The sequence below is a fragment of the Vicugna pacos genome, chromosome 35, assembly GCF_048564905.1.
Source record: "Vicugna pacos chromosome 35, VicPac4, whole genome shotgun sequence".
NCBI classification, from domain to species: Eukaryota; Metazoa; Chordata; class Mammalia; order Artiodactyla; family Camelidae; genus Vicugna; species Vicugna pacos.
The window spans coordinates 33,094,372-33,107,098 of NC_133021.1; positions in this window are offsets into that span (position 1 = coordinate 33,094,372).

Sequence of the window (12,727 nt, forward strand, 5' to 3'; positions counted from 1 at the left end):
CTCCTCCCCGGTGCCCGCTCTGAGGAGGGCTTGGTCTGTCTCCTCCACGCACCTGCACCCACCCAACCCACGGAAAACTCCTCAGTTGCCCGTATCTAAGAAGATCTGTTTTCAAGCTCCTCTTTCCATGCCACACAATTAACACCTGGTCAATATGGCAGCTAATTTACCAATTATTTTTACAACGTGATTTAGTACTTGATAATGAACTATTTTGTTCTCTGATTTTCTTGAATATGGTACTTGGCACTCAGCAAAAACATTTGGAAATAATTAGAGGCCATAGAAAGATGAGTTTAGGTGAGATGAAATTATGGAAGAGACATCTGTGACGTGCAAGAGCTTTGAGTACGACACAGAGGAGACAGAGGTGGAAACGTCTCGCAGATGATTGGACTGGAGATTCCTCGCAATCCTCTTTACACAAAACACTTTCATCTTAAATAAAGGGTGCTGTCCAACTCTCTCTCTCCTCACTAAACTGAGACACACCTGTTTGAAGACGCCCTGCTCTCTGCTTGAAGTGTCTATTTCATTTAACTTCTGTACAACACACAGGCACACACCCCTGCAGACGCTCGTGGCCAGAACACCCCCTCTTGGCCACGCAGTTCCTGACACGTGGTGGTGATTCCAACACGCCTTCTGCCTTCTCTTCTGCAGCCCTTGGCAGAAACGGAGGAGAAGGAGGAAGTTCAAGATATTCTGCCACACAAAACGGTGTTCAAAACCATTTGTATACCAGGAAAAGAGTGTTATTCAGGACAAAAACTGATTTCAGCTGATCCTGAGGGCCCAGAATAAGGTCACAATTCCTTCCACAAGCCAGGAAGGTGACTTTTTGTTGGGAAAATTTCTACTTTTGACCTTGGAATTTTATAGGACTATCTTCCTCCTAAATTAAATAGTAAAGCCAGGGAAAGTTTTCACTTCTTGTAGCCAGGGCAGAAGAAAGGGGGTGGAGGGTAAAAGTAGAAAAGACGACGTTTGAGGAGCAGTGGGGTGTGAGGGACCCCCAAATGTATAAAAAACTTTGCTTCCTGAGGAAGAAACTTCATCAGTAAAAAACACTGTGAAATGATCCAGGAACTTCAGGAACAGAACCAAATAACAAACCAGCTGAAGCTGACAGTTACGCCATGGAGTCAGCTGTTTCATGATGCAAATTTTTGTAAAATTATGCAGTATGCAAAATACCCTCACGTTTTTGGTTTGTGGGAAATCATAAGAAAGTTGCTACCTCTTAAGTTTGGGTTTACTTGTTACAAAGAGGTGCCATGGGCCACAATATAGGGAGTCAGATAATTCAGCTGCAAAAAAAAAAATGGAGACAAATGCGCCCACGAGAATCTTCATGGTCTGTGCTGGATTTTCCATAGAATGTAGGGGCTGATGCAGGCGTGTGTGTGCGTGTGCACACGTGTGTGCGCATGCGTGTATGGGTGTGCGCGTGTGCGTGCACATGCGATATTAAAGAGCAAAATCCGAAACAGATCAAAGGACTCAGAGACCCACTAAAATTGGTAAGCTAAAATTCTGTACTAAAATTTAAAAGCATGGTCTTCAGCTCTGGTAGTCGCTTCATTTATTAGTCCGCTTATTTATAGGAATAGTAGTTAGGTGCAATGTTAGGTGACTGGGGACAAAGATGTTCATAAAATAGTTTTTACCCTGGGGGCTATTTTCCAAAGGGATGGAAATTTAGAGAACGTTAAAGCAATTTCTAAAGTAAAGGGTTGATTTACAACCAATGAGTCAAGAAAGGAAGTGAAGGAAGTCTTAAATGTGGCACGAACACTGTGAGCAAGAGTACAGTGGGTGAAGCTTCATAATATTTATAACGGTGGCCAAAAAAAAAAAAAGCCCAGAAATATAAACCATTTTGAGTACATAGAATGTAATTCTATCTGGAAACAGTAACTTTCCATCATTTAGTAATAAAATGTCATTCAGAGCTATCAAAAATGTCACAGTCAGAATGCACTGTTTCCCCTGCACGTCTGAATACCACCACCATCCTTACAGCCTGCATTTGGCGTAGGAAGTTATCACCTTCACAGAGAGTGGCTGAAAAGATGTCACTAAATGGAAACATTGTCAGTAAATGGAAAAGGTCTGGGGAGACTAGAGGGGAGCAAACAAGAGATCCAGAAGCGTGCAGAGGCTGAGAACGGCAGGAAGCTGTTTCCACGCTGGTGCCTAATGGGGAAAAGAAGGGGAAAGTGGTTGCTGCAGCCCCGGAAAGGGCTCTTGTGGAAGACCGTCCTCAGACAGGTGACGTGCCCTCTGTCACGTGGACCTCCAAACCCCGAGCCCTAGGTCCTGGGAGTGAGATGCAACATTATATATGAATAAACGGCTGGTTTCCACTGGATTTTCCTTCACTTTATGTTTCCAAGAGGAAAAAATCTGTTTACTTACAGACTTAAAAACTTGAGTAGCCTGCCTCGATGCTAATTGTTTTTCCCTAGCAAAACCACTTCTAATTTAAAAAAAAATTAAAACGTTTACCTCTTAGTCCAAACTCTTACATGTTTTTTTCTTATATTGTTATATACCAACCACACATATAGACAACTACACAGTAATATGCTAACTATATCCTAACTGGAAACCTTTCCACAACAGTATTAGTCTAGTAATTATGTTTAGTTTATAAATATGATTATTTAACAAAAATGCTTTTGAGTATAGACTTCTACTTCAAAGATAGCAAGGCAACAAAATAGTTTTTTCTTCTTTCTAACATTCCAGGACCCCTTGGTGTATAACTCTGTATCCTAAGAAATGTGTTGTTACTGACAGGGTTGAGACTGTAACGGGCATCTTCAGATGGTCATATTTCCATTTGTTTGAGTGAATATTTGCTGACTGTCATCTAAGTGCTGTTAACTTTGCAAGGGACTGGCACACAGGGGCAACCAGACACACTTATGTCTATTAAGTATACAGTTTTTGTCTCATGAAAATCTAACCCTGAATGTGCCTGTGGTCTGCTGTCCTTGGGTCCATCACAACTACTTGTAAATGCCATCTGCCATTGTCAACATGGGGCAGATCATGAACTGCATCCACATTTAGTGTTGACTCTTATCAATGGGTACAAAGAAGTAGCTCCTCGAAATGTTGTGTTCAGTCATTACATTGTCTGTACACTCTTATTGTATCATGGATGTCTTATCACTTCCATTTTCCATACTGGTGCATATGGTCTGTAAAAATATAGTCAAGGTCAAGCCACTGAAGGCACTTGATAATTGTGATCCGCTAGCCTGTTAGTTTCATGAAGGCAAAATTCATAATATATATATTTTTAATTCTCTAAGTTGATAAATATTTTTTCCATTATTCCTGCAGCCAGTGAGCTCTGTAATTGCATATAAAATGGAGACTTCAAACCAGTACTTATGAAAAATCCGTAATATCGCGAAATCACCCAAAGAAGTACAAAACTGAGAAACACGGTCAGCTTGTTATGCCATTAGAAGCAATTTCAACAATCAGCACACTTGAAGTAATTTCCTGGCACTGTTGGCTAACTGACTCAATTATCCCTCTCATTCCTGTACAGATATATTACTGGGATCAGCGTTTACAAGCAATGAGCAATGTGAAAAATACAGAAAGCAAGGAAGTGAATCTATAATGCTTTTAGGACAGACAATGAATCATACTGAACCTGAAATGAATGATGATTGGGATTTAGGCGTGTGCTGCCCAGTACAGTAGCCACTGGCTTCCTGTGACTACGAGCACTTAAAATGTAACTACGCTATTTGAGATAAGCTTCCAGTGTAAAACACACACCAGATTTCAAAGACATGCCGGGAATAAAAGAATGCACTATATTTCATTCATAATTTTTATATTGATTGTGCATTGAAATGATAATTCTTGAATATATTAGTTTAAATAATGTATGGTAATGTTAATATAGCTTGTTTTCACTTTTGTAATGTGGTTCCTAAGAAATTTGCAGTTACCTGTGTGTCCTCATTCGATCTCTGTTGGGCAGCACGGATATTCCAGTTGCCTAACTGGACAATGCAATGTGTAGACTTAAAATAATCCACACATCTCTATAAAAGGATTGCTTGTAAAACATCAATAATCTATCTGGAATTAATTTTTTTATGTTATTAGTGTGTTATCCAATTAACTTAGCTTTTTGATTTAGTCAACAGGATTAACGTCTAACTTTGTTGGTAATGGCATAGTATAACTATTTATTTAAACAGCTTAAATTTTTTCAGCATCTATTCTTTCTCAATAAAAAACAACATATATTTTAATTTATTTTATTTTGGCATTTGGGATGATTATTCTTTGATAAATATTAGGAACTTGCCCTTGAAGCGTGCTGGCGTGAAAATGTGAAGAAAATTTTAAGTGTTTGAATCACTTAAGACCACATGGCACCAGATGACAGACAGGTAGGTCTATAAAATCTGCAAAGTGTATCTGACATCAAAAGTGCTGTTCTGTTTGGAGCTTTTAGGGCTTTCTATATATAGTATCATATCCTCTGCATATAGTGACAGATTTACCTCTTCTCTTCGAATTTAGATCCTTTTTATTTCTTTTTCTTGATATCAGTCATATGTGGAATTGAAAAAAAAAAGAAAAAGAAAAACAGAGGACACTAATGAACTCATATACAAAACAGAAGACTCACAGACATAGTAAACAATCTTACGGTTACCAGGGGAAAGGGGGTGGGAAGAGATAAATTTGGGAGTTTGAGATTTGCAAATATTAACTACTATATATAAAAATAGATTAAAAAAACAAATTTCTTCTGCAGAGCACAGGGAACTATACTCAATATCTTGTAATAACCTTTAATGAAAAAGAATATGAAAATGAATATATGGCTGGATATGCACGACAGGGACATTGTGCTGTGCACCAGAAATCGACAATTTGTACTTCAATTTAAAAAATTTGATTAAATTTAATTAAAAAAACTGCTGCCCTAATGATGCTCTGTTCTATGGCCCTTCCCTGACCGCACTCACAATAATAAGCACAGCTCTGAGAAGTGACTGGGACAACCGACGTGATGAAGCAGTTTGTGTGGACGTCATAACAGATGCAGATGTCACTGTGTATCTCGCCTCCAGGTAACACACACACAGTGTAGCAGTGACCTGCTCAGATATACTGCTTTAATAATAACACAGAAGATTTATGACATAACACAGGTATGGCATATTTGGTTTAAGACTGACCTTTGGAATCCCCTTAATTAAATAACAGCCATAATTAATCCACCCCGTTTTGGTCCTTTCTATATAAAATTTATGGTGCTATCAGTGTTTTTCTGTCGTTTTTAAGATTCCCCCTCATTCTTTGCGTTGTGAAGGTCTTATTCAGCCCGGAAAAAAACGAGAGGGAAAGCCTTTGGGCTTTGCTATTATTTAAATAATTTTTTAAATAACTAAAATAAATTTGATATATTTGAACATGAGTTATAGGTGTATATATTCGTTACATGAATGATGTTTATATGTATAAACAGAAATAAATAAAACATGTATGTGTGTGCCACATGTAAACAGGTAGAAAAACGTTCCCAAGTTCGTATGGACTCGAATCGAACAGAACGAAGGTTCGAGCCCAAGCGCTCGGATTCTAGAGCCCAGGCTTGGCGGGGCCCTGTTGCTCTGCGCTCTTAACCAGCCCCAGGAGCAAAGCCCGACAGAGAAATGGGACGAGAAACCAGCAAGCCCGTACGCTTTCGTTCGTTACCACGGCGTTGAAAGCCTGGCAGATTTTCACCACGTCTGCAGAGCATGTTCGGGGCGACCTGCCTCAGAGGCCACGTGGCGAGCGAGCGTCCACGCCCGACCCGCGAGGGGCGCGGGGAGCGAGCTCAGGAGACCGCGTCCCGGACGGGCTGTCCCCAAGCCGGGAAGGCGAGGTCCGGGGCCGGACTACACGCCGCGGGTGCAGGGGCCTCGGGGCAGCCCTGGGAAGGAGGGGATCCGCGCCCTCCGTCGGGGCGGCCCGGCGGGCCCGCAGAGCCCGCCTGTCGAGACAGATGGCCCCTCGCGCAGCGGCACAGCCGTCCTGCCCGCCCCGGGGGGTCCGCGGACGCCTGCGCGGCGAGCGCCCCGCCGGCCCGCGGAGGAGGCGGCACCGGGGAAACCGGCCGCAGGCGCAGTAGCAGGTGCCTGCTTACCGGGGCGGCGCAGGGGTGCAGCTGGGCCGGAGGCCAGACTGGAGGGCGGCGACATCCATCCTCGGGCCCCTGCGCACCGACAGCGTGGCTGGAGGCGCACAGACTCGTCCCCGCTCCTCGGCGCCTGCCCACGCCTGCCAGCTGGGCCTCCTGGGTGGAGACGGCTGGGACCCTCACCGGCGTGCGGTCGGGGCTGGGTCCCCGGCCTCGATCTTGTGTCCCTGCGAAGCGAAGAACCTGCAGGAGGTGTGGCTGCACCTGCGCTGCTGACTGGGAACCATCAGCCTGACTCTGCCATTGCTACCTTAGGGGCCGTGGGGGCCTGTGGGGGGCCAGCTCCCTGTCTGGGATGTCAGGCTGCAGGGGAGAGACTTGGCCAAGCCAGCCTTGACCTCTGATAGTGTCTTCATGCACGGGCTCCATTTTGACCATCAGAAGGCCAAAGGCTTGGGAACAAGGACGTGGATTTGCTCCGTGTCACGTGGTAACTCCACGTGGCACTTTGCAGCCTGAGTGCAAGCTGGACTTTACTCACCAATGGGAACTTGACCAAGTACGGATCAAAACGTTCCCTTTAAACAGCCTTTCGTAGGAGTAGAATACCGGACATTTTCGAAGTTCCGTAAAGACTCTTCTAGAATGCTTTGTTACAAATTTCCTTAGCTTAAAGTTATGCTTCCAGTTTCAAGGGTTAAACATACCTTGGACCAAATGTACCACTACCTGCTTGACGCGACCACACGAGTTCTTAGGAGTGAAACTGACTGTGACACATTGTTTGAAAATTTACAAGACGTTTATAGTTTTGTTAAGTAGCTCAGAAAAAAGAGAAACATACTTGAGTATCTACCTAAGTATAAAAGGAACGTTTTCAGCTGAAACACACTACAGTTGTCCTTAAATAGATACATAAATATCTTTTAGAATCAACAAAATATGTTCACTTTCAACATTAAGAAACACCAAGAATTTTTAATAAAAGATGATCCTGATAAATTCATTAATATCTTTATCTTTAAGACCCACATCCTGTGTTTGAAGCATCAGCTTTTAGATTGGATTGAAGTATATAGTTAAGTTCAGTGACAACAATGTTGTCAAATGTTAAACCTTCATCTAAATTAGTACCTCATAGATTTTTTTCTCTCCAAATCTTTCTCTGATGATTGGGGATTCATTTCAAATATGTTAAGAAAAATAAAGTGTCATATTTTATATTGTATATACAACAAATATGAATGTGGAATTGTAAAATTAAATTGAAAATTCAGAGATTTTCCCATGCATAAAAATGTAAAATTTTGGAAATTTATTTTAAAAGTAACATATAATTTACTGAAAATCAATACCCAATAAAACTTAATGTTGGCTGCCACTTACAAAGTGTAAACTATTGCTCTTGCCATCAACCACACTTGGAATAATGGCTAGATTTAATGTATCTCAAAAGTCTCAAAACCTGTGGGTACTGGGGCATTGGGCTTTTGAACTTGGGAGATAAGATAGTTGAAAAATAAATAGATATACTTTTTACTTCCCTAATCTAGAGTAGATATAATTCCATGACTATCTGAGGATATCATGTACGAAAAATGCCACACTGAAGCAAGATCTTTTGAAAATACAGTGTATTAGGGGATTTCTCTTCCCTTGAGTCCAGCTACTCACTATCTGGGAATGTTACACGCAATGCTCATGTGGTCACCTTTGTGAGTCACTGTTATGGTGAAATAGGTATAAAGGCTACAGTGTGATCTGATACCAGGATGAGTCATCATGGAAATTAGGTAGTCAAAGCAAACAGTGAAAAAACACAAAGCAACAGAGCAGAGAGAAATGATGACATGCTGCTGAGTGATTAGACCCTGATCTTCAAAATAAATACCTCCTAGAAATTATCCAAGGGCAAAGACAGGCAGGCAGAGCCACTCGCCTCTAACAAGAGCTCTTTGTGGACGCTGAACGCAGTTACCGTCATGTGACTTACAGACAGCTCTCAACTGGCTGCGAGTTTTTATTTCTCTGTGGTCTGGATGTTCAATGCTGTTACCTATTTGGATAAAGTACCATTTCAGGCTTCGGGTTTTTCGTCAAATTTTTGTTAATTGCTGTTTGAAACTCAAAAACTTACCACATAGAACCTGACGACCACTATATTCTTATTGGTTAATTCTCTCACGTTGCTTCAAAAAGAGTTTTTGATCTGAATCCTCTATAAGTAAAGAAGCCTAGCCCAGAACTGACTTCTGTTAAAAAACAAAACAAAAACCCAAACCCACTGTACTTAGTCAACAGAGTTTATAGTACAATTATCATGTGTATTTTACTTAATAAGAATATTCAAATATAAAGTTAATCAATGGATGTATGGACTTGGGGAGAAAAATGACAAGAAATAATTACAGGATGTACGGTACAAAAAGGAGAATTTTTTATGTGTCCAAGAAAATACATATTAGGAGGATTGTTTTGGATTCTCTAAAAAGGTTTTAAAAATAAATACCAAGTGGATGGAATGGATCAAGGAAAATATTTGTGGGCCAGTATTCAAAGTCAAACCTTTCAGTGAAATAGATATGCACTTTTTAATAAATCTGAAAAAAAAACCCCACATTGTATCAAACCGGTTTTATTACCTTTCTGCCCTTCCTAAATATGTGGACATATTTCAACAGACTTTATCAGAGAAATGCAAAAAATAAAGGTTGCCTACCTTAATGACTTAACATATGATATACAAAAACATGGATAGATATATGAAGGACAGCAATGGTTAAGAGTATTTGAACAAAGGAGAGTGACGTGACACCTTTTGTCACTAGATATTAAAGCACCCTTAACCTCTGATGATGACATTGATTTATTAGTGTTGATCTGGGGAAAGAACGTCAGGCGTTTCAGCCTAAGGCTGAGACCCCAGACCACCTGTGGGAAGGTACATGATTACGCTGCACTACAGAGCACGGCGAAGGACTCACACCCTGGCCTCACGTTACACACTCCAGAAGGTCCGGGTGCATCAGACAAAAATACGATAAGTAAATGAGTGGAGACGAACGAAGAGGCATAGGAGGAGCTTTCAGAGAGGAAGGATTAAGTGGTTAGAGTCAAATTCACGAATACAGGTGATGGGTTTAGTCGACTTAAAAGGTAAAGGCAAAACTGCGAACACAAACATCTCACGTTGGACGGCATAAATTGTGAAGGCTTCTGGATGTTAAAAACCTAACAATCAAGACAAAAGGCAGACAGCAGGAAACAAACACACACATGCCAACGAGGACGCACCCCTGCGTGAAAGCATGCACCCACCCCATTGAAAATGGGCAGAGAACACCAGCTGATGATGAAAGAGGAAATGTCGATGGATAAGATGCCTGAAGGAAAGCCAGTCCTCGCTGGTGATCAGAGAACTACAGATGCTGAGATACTACAGGCGACTCTTTTCTTTTCATAAATTTCAAAAGGTGTAATGGGCTTGGATGAACTTCTCGGTGTCACTTTTGGGGTATGGAAAGCATGACAACCTGACAAGTAGCCTAAAAACATGTATGTGTAGCAAGGGCCTTAGACATGTCCATGGCCCCTGACTCACTGGTTGTCAGCTGCGGGGCTGGTTTGGTGTTATTCAAGATTTCTACCTTTGGAAATCGATCTTAAAATATGAATCTTAGCTTAAAATATATGTAGAAATTGTCTTCAGCACAAAGATTCCTAAGTCAGGGAACTGTCGAGTAAACTGGTGATGGACAGTGTGCTGTCTTTTCAAAGCTATTTCCAGTCAGGTTTTAATGAATGACCCAAAGACAGCAGCTTTGGTGAAGGGGGGCTTCAGTTCCTGCAGATCAAGAGTGACAACTCAGAGAAGTATTTTGGCCATTTCATTTCCAACTCTAGTCTTAAGGTGGCTAAATACGCAAGATTATTTGTCCTCCAGTAAAGAGATAAATGTTTCAAATCGCCAGACTGACCATGTCTTCTGGGAAACGGTTTTTTCCTTTTGTTACTTATTCATTCATTCATTCATTCATTTACTCACTCAAATATCTCAGCGTTCACTGCCAGGAAGACACAAAGGATATATAAAAACACATAAAGCATAATAATGACCTTTAGAGCCTAGAAGAAATGCACGTATTCGCCTCCTACTTAAGTCTGTTCTTCTCCGTAATATTTTTTTGCATCGTGTTGACGCAGCACCGAAGGGCCGCGGCTTCCTAGTGCACCGGCTGGTACGTGCACCTCGTGCACCTCGCTGTATACAGCAGGGGGCCACGGGTGGGGGTGATTTTCTTTCAAATCTGTTTATATCTCATTAAAAAATAATTTGTGGTAGCATCTTAAAATAGAACTATTCACAATCTGCCCTTCGTGTTTTCTTTAAGGTGCACAGGACTTGGCGACTGTCACCTGTGGATGCCCAAAGTGTATCCCACTGTCCCCAGCTGTCCACGGGTCTGTGAGTGCCCGCCTAACACTATCTGGCAGAAATAATAACCTTTGGTGTCTTTGTAACAGCCTTAAAGTGATAAATGGTCAAAAAATAAACTCTAAAAGACAGATGTTTATGCCTCCCAAATTCAGCTCCGGCATCACCTCCTTTCAGCCAGATCATGGATCACTGAGGGCAAAAGCCATTTCCTGTTAGTAGCTCTGTACCAGCCAGATGTATAGTTGGCCACACATATTGCTTAAGGCAAAAAAAAAAAACAAACAACAACACATGATTGAATTGTAATGGTAAACCCGAGTCCCAATAAAAGAACAGGAAAAATAAAACCGGTGATTTGAAGGGCCCGCATCGTCAAAGCTTCGCAGCAGTCCGTATGGTGAGGAGTGTTTCTCATAGGTTTGTGTCTTTAGATTTTAAGACCAATGGGTAGGAGCCAGCATTGCTGTGCTTAGAGTAAAGCAATGTTGTGTGGGTGCCAACCTCTTGACTGAGAAACACCAGAAGTCTTTCCAAAGGGCCCCTCCTCATTTTTTATCTTGCTGTCTGCTGCTGTGGATTTCTACTCCTCATTCTGGAGAAAGCAAAAAAGGCAGGTTTTCAAAAGCCGGGCAGTTGCCTACATGTTATATCCAGGAGAGACCTTGTGTCCTAGCTCAGTTCAGTTTCCGGACGTAACAGAGAATCAGCTCGACTCTCACCAAGGAGGGCGGTGGAAGTCAGGAAAGACAGCCAAGCCCCTCGCTCACGCTGCAGGAACCCTTGGGTAGCGCTCCTGACCTGGGGTGGGCTTCACCCTGTGGACCACCTTCCTCCTAAAAACCCACCTTCTCCTTTAAAGACTTGATTTCACGACGTTAGTGCAGACAGAGAAGTTCTGTTTTCCTGGGCGGGTAAGACAGCTCCAAGAAAAGTATTTTTTTCGTCTTCAAATGGGGTTGCTTTTTTGCTGAACAAGCCTTCCGTGTGTAGGAATTTTACGCTACAATATGAATAATGAATCTGGAAAATCATGCTTCCTAGCGCAGATGTAGGTACTGCATACTTTCCCCCCGCTACTCAGTAATGATTATTTTCATTACACAGACTAGTTCCTAGATAAGTGAAACAATAAAAAATTATGTCAAAGAAACGCTAAAAATGCTTTACTGGGTATTAGACAATTCTGAAACAAATAATTTAATTTTTTTCTTTGTACTGAACAATGCAGAGGAAAGTAATTCTAATTCCATTCATCAATTAATTCAATGAACATCACTGTACATCTTCCACAGGCCACGTAGAGCACCTGCATCCATTTGTAGGCGCACCATCTGGCTGGAGAGAGCCTGCCTTGTGGGCGGGGAGGCTGGGTGTGAGGGCGCCTCTGCCTGATTCTGGGGTCGGTACCGGGAAGCCGTCTCACCCCAAGGTAAGGCGCTTACCCCACTGTCGGCCTAATTAAGACTAATAGTTTGGTCTCTTATGGGCTTGCTGTCTTGTTCTGTTTAGTTTCTCAGCCAGCTCAAGGGCTGGGCGTGGAGGGAAATTACTGAAAATGCTATCCACCCGGCCCCTCGCGTCCCACTAAGCACAGGTTGGGTTCCCGCTAAAGCTGATCTCGTGGGACTTGATTCCGGGCTGGGGCAGAGCAAGAGACTTAGCAACAGCGGGGTCTAGGTTCTGGTCCCGCGGCCCCAGCTCAGCGTGCTCCTCTGTAGAGATGGGCAGTACTCCTCTACGGGGCTGGCCAGTGCCCTCCATTTCTCCCCCTGGAACAAAAGGTGCCAGCGCTCCCAAATTTTAACCTCAGAAGGAAAGGAACTTGTCAATGAATCATTTGTAGAGCTCGCTCCCTTTTACCGTCTCTCAATAATGGATGAGTAGCAGAATCAGTAAAAGCATCCACGCAGCACAGAGTAATTACAGCCACTCAGGCAGCGCGTGGCTTGTGCCAGCCTGTCCACCCTCACGGTCTACGTTCTGCTGACCCGGCTGGCCCGCCTCCCGCACATGCACACCTTACTACGTCTCATGGTATGCAGCACGCCTCCGCTGCCAGCCTCATTTCCGTCTGTGTCCCAGACTTGGCCCAGGGACCGTTTCCCTGGGGG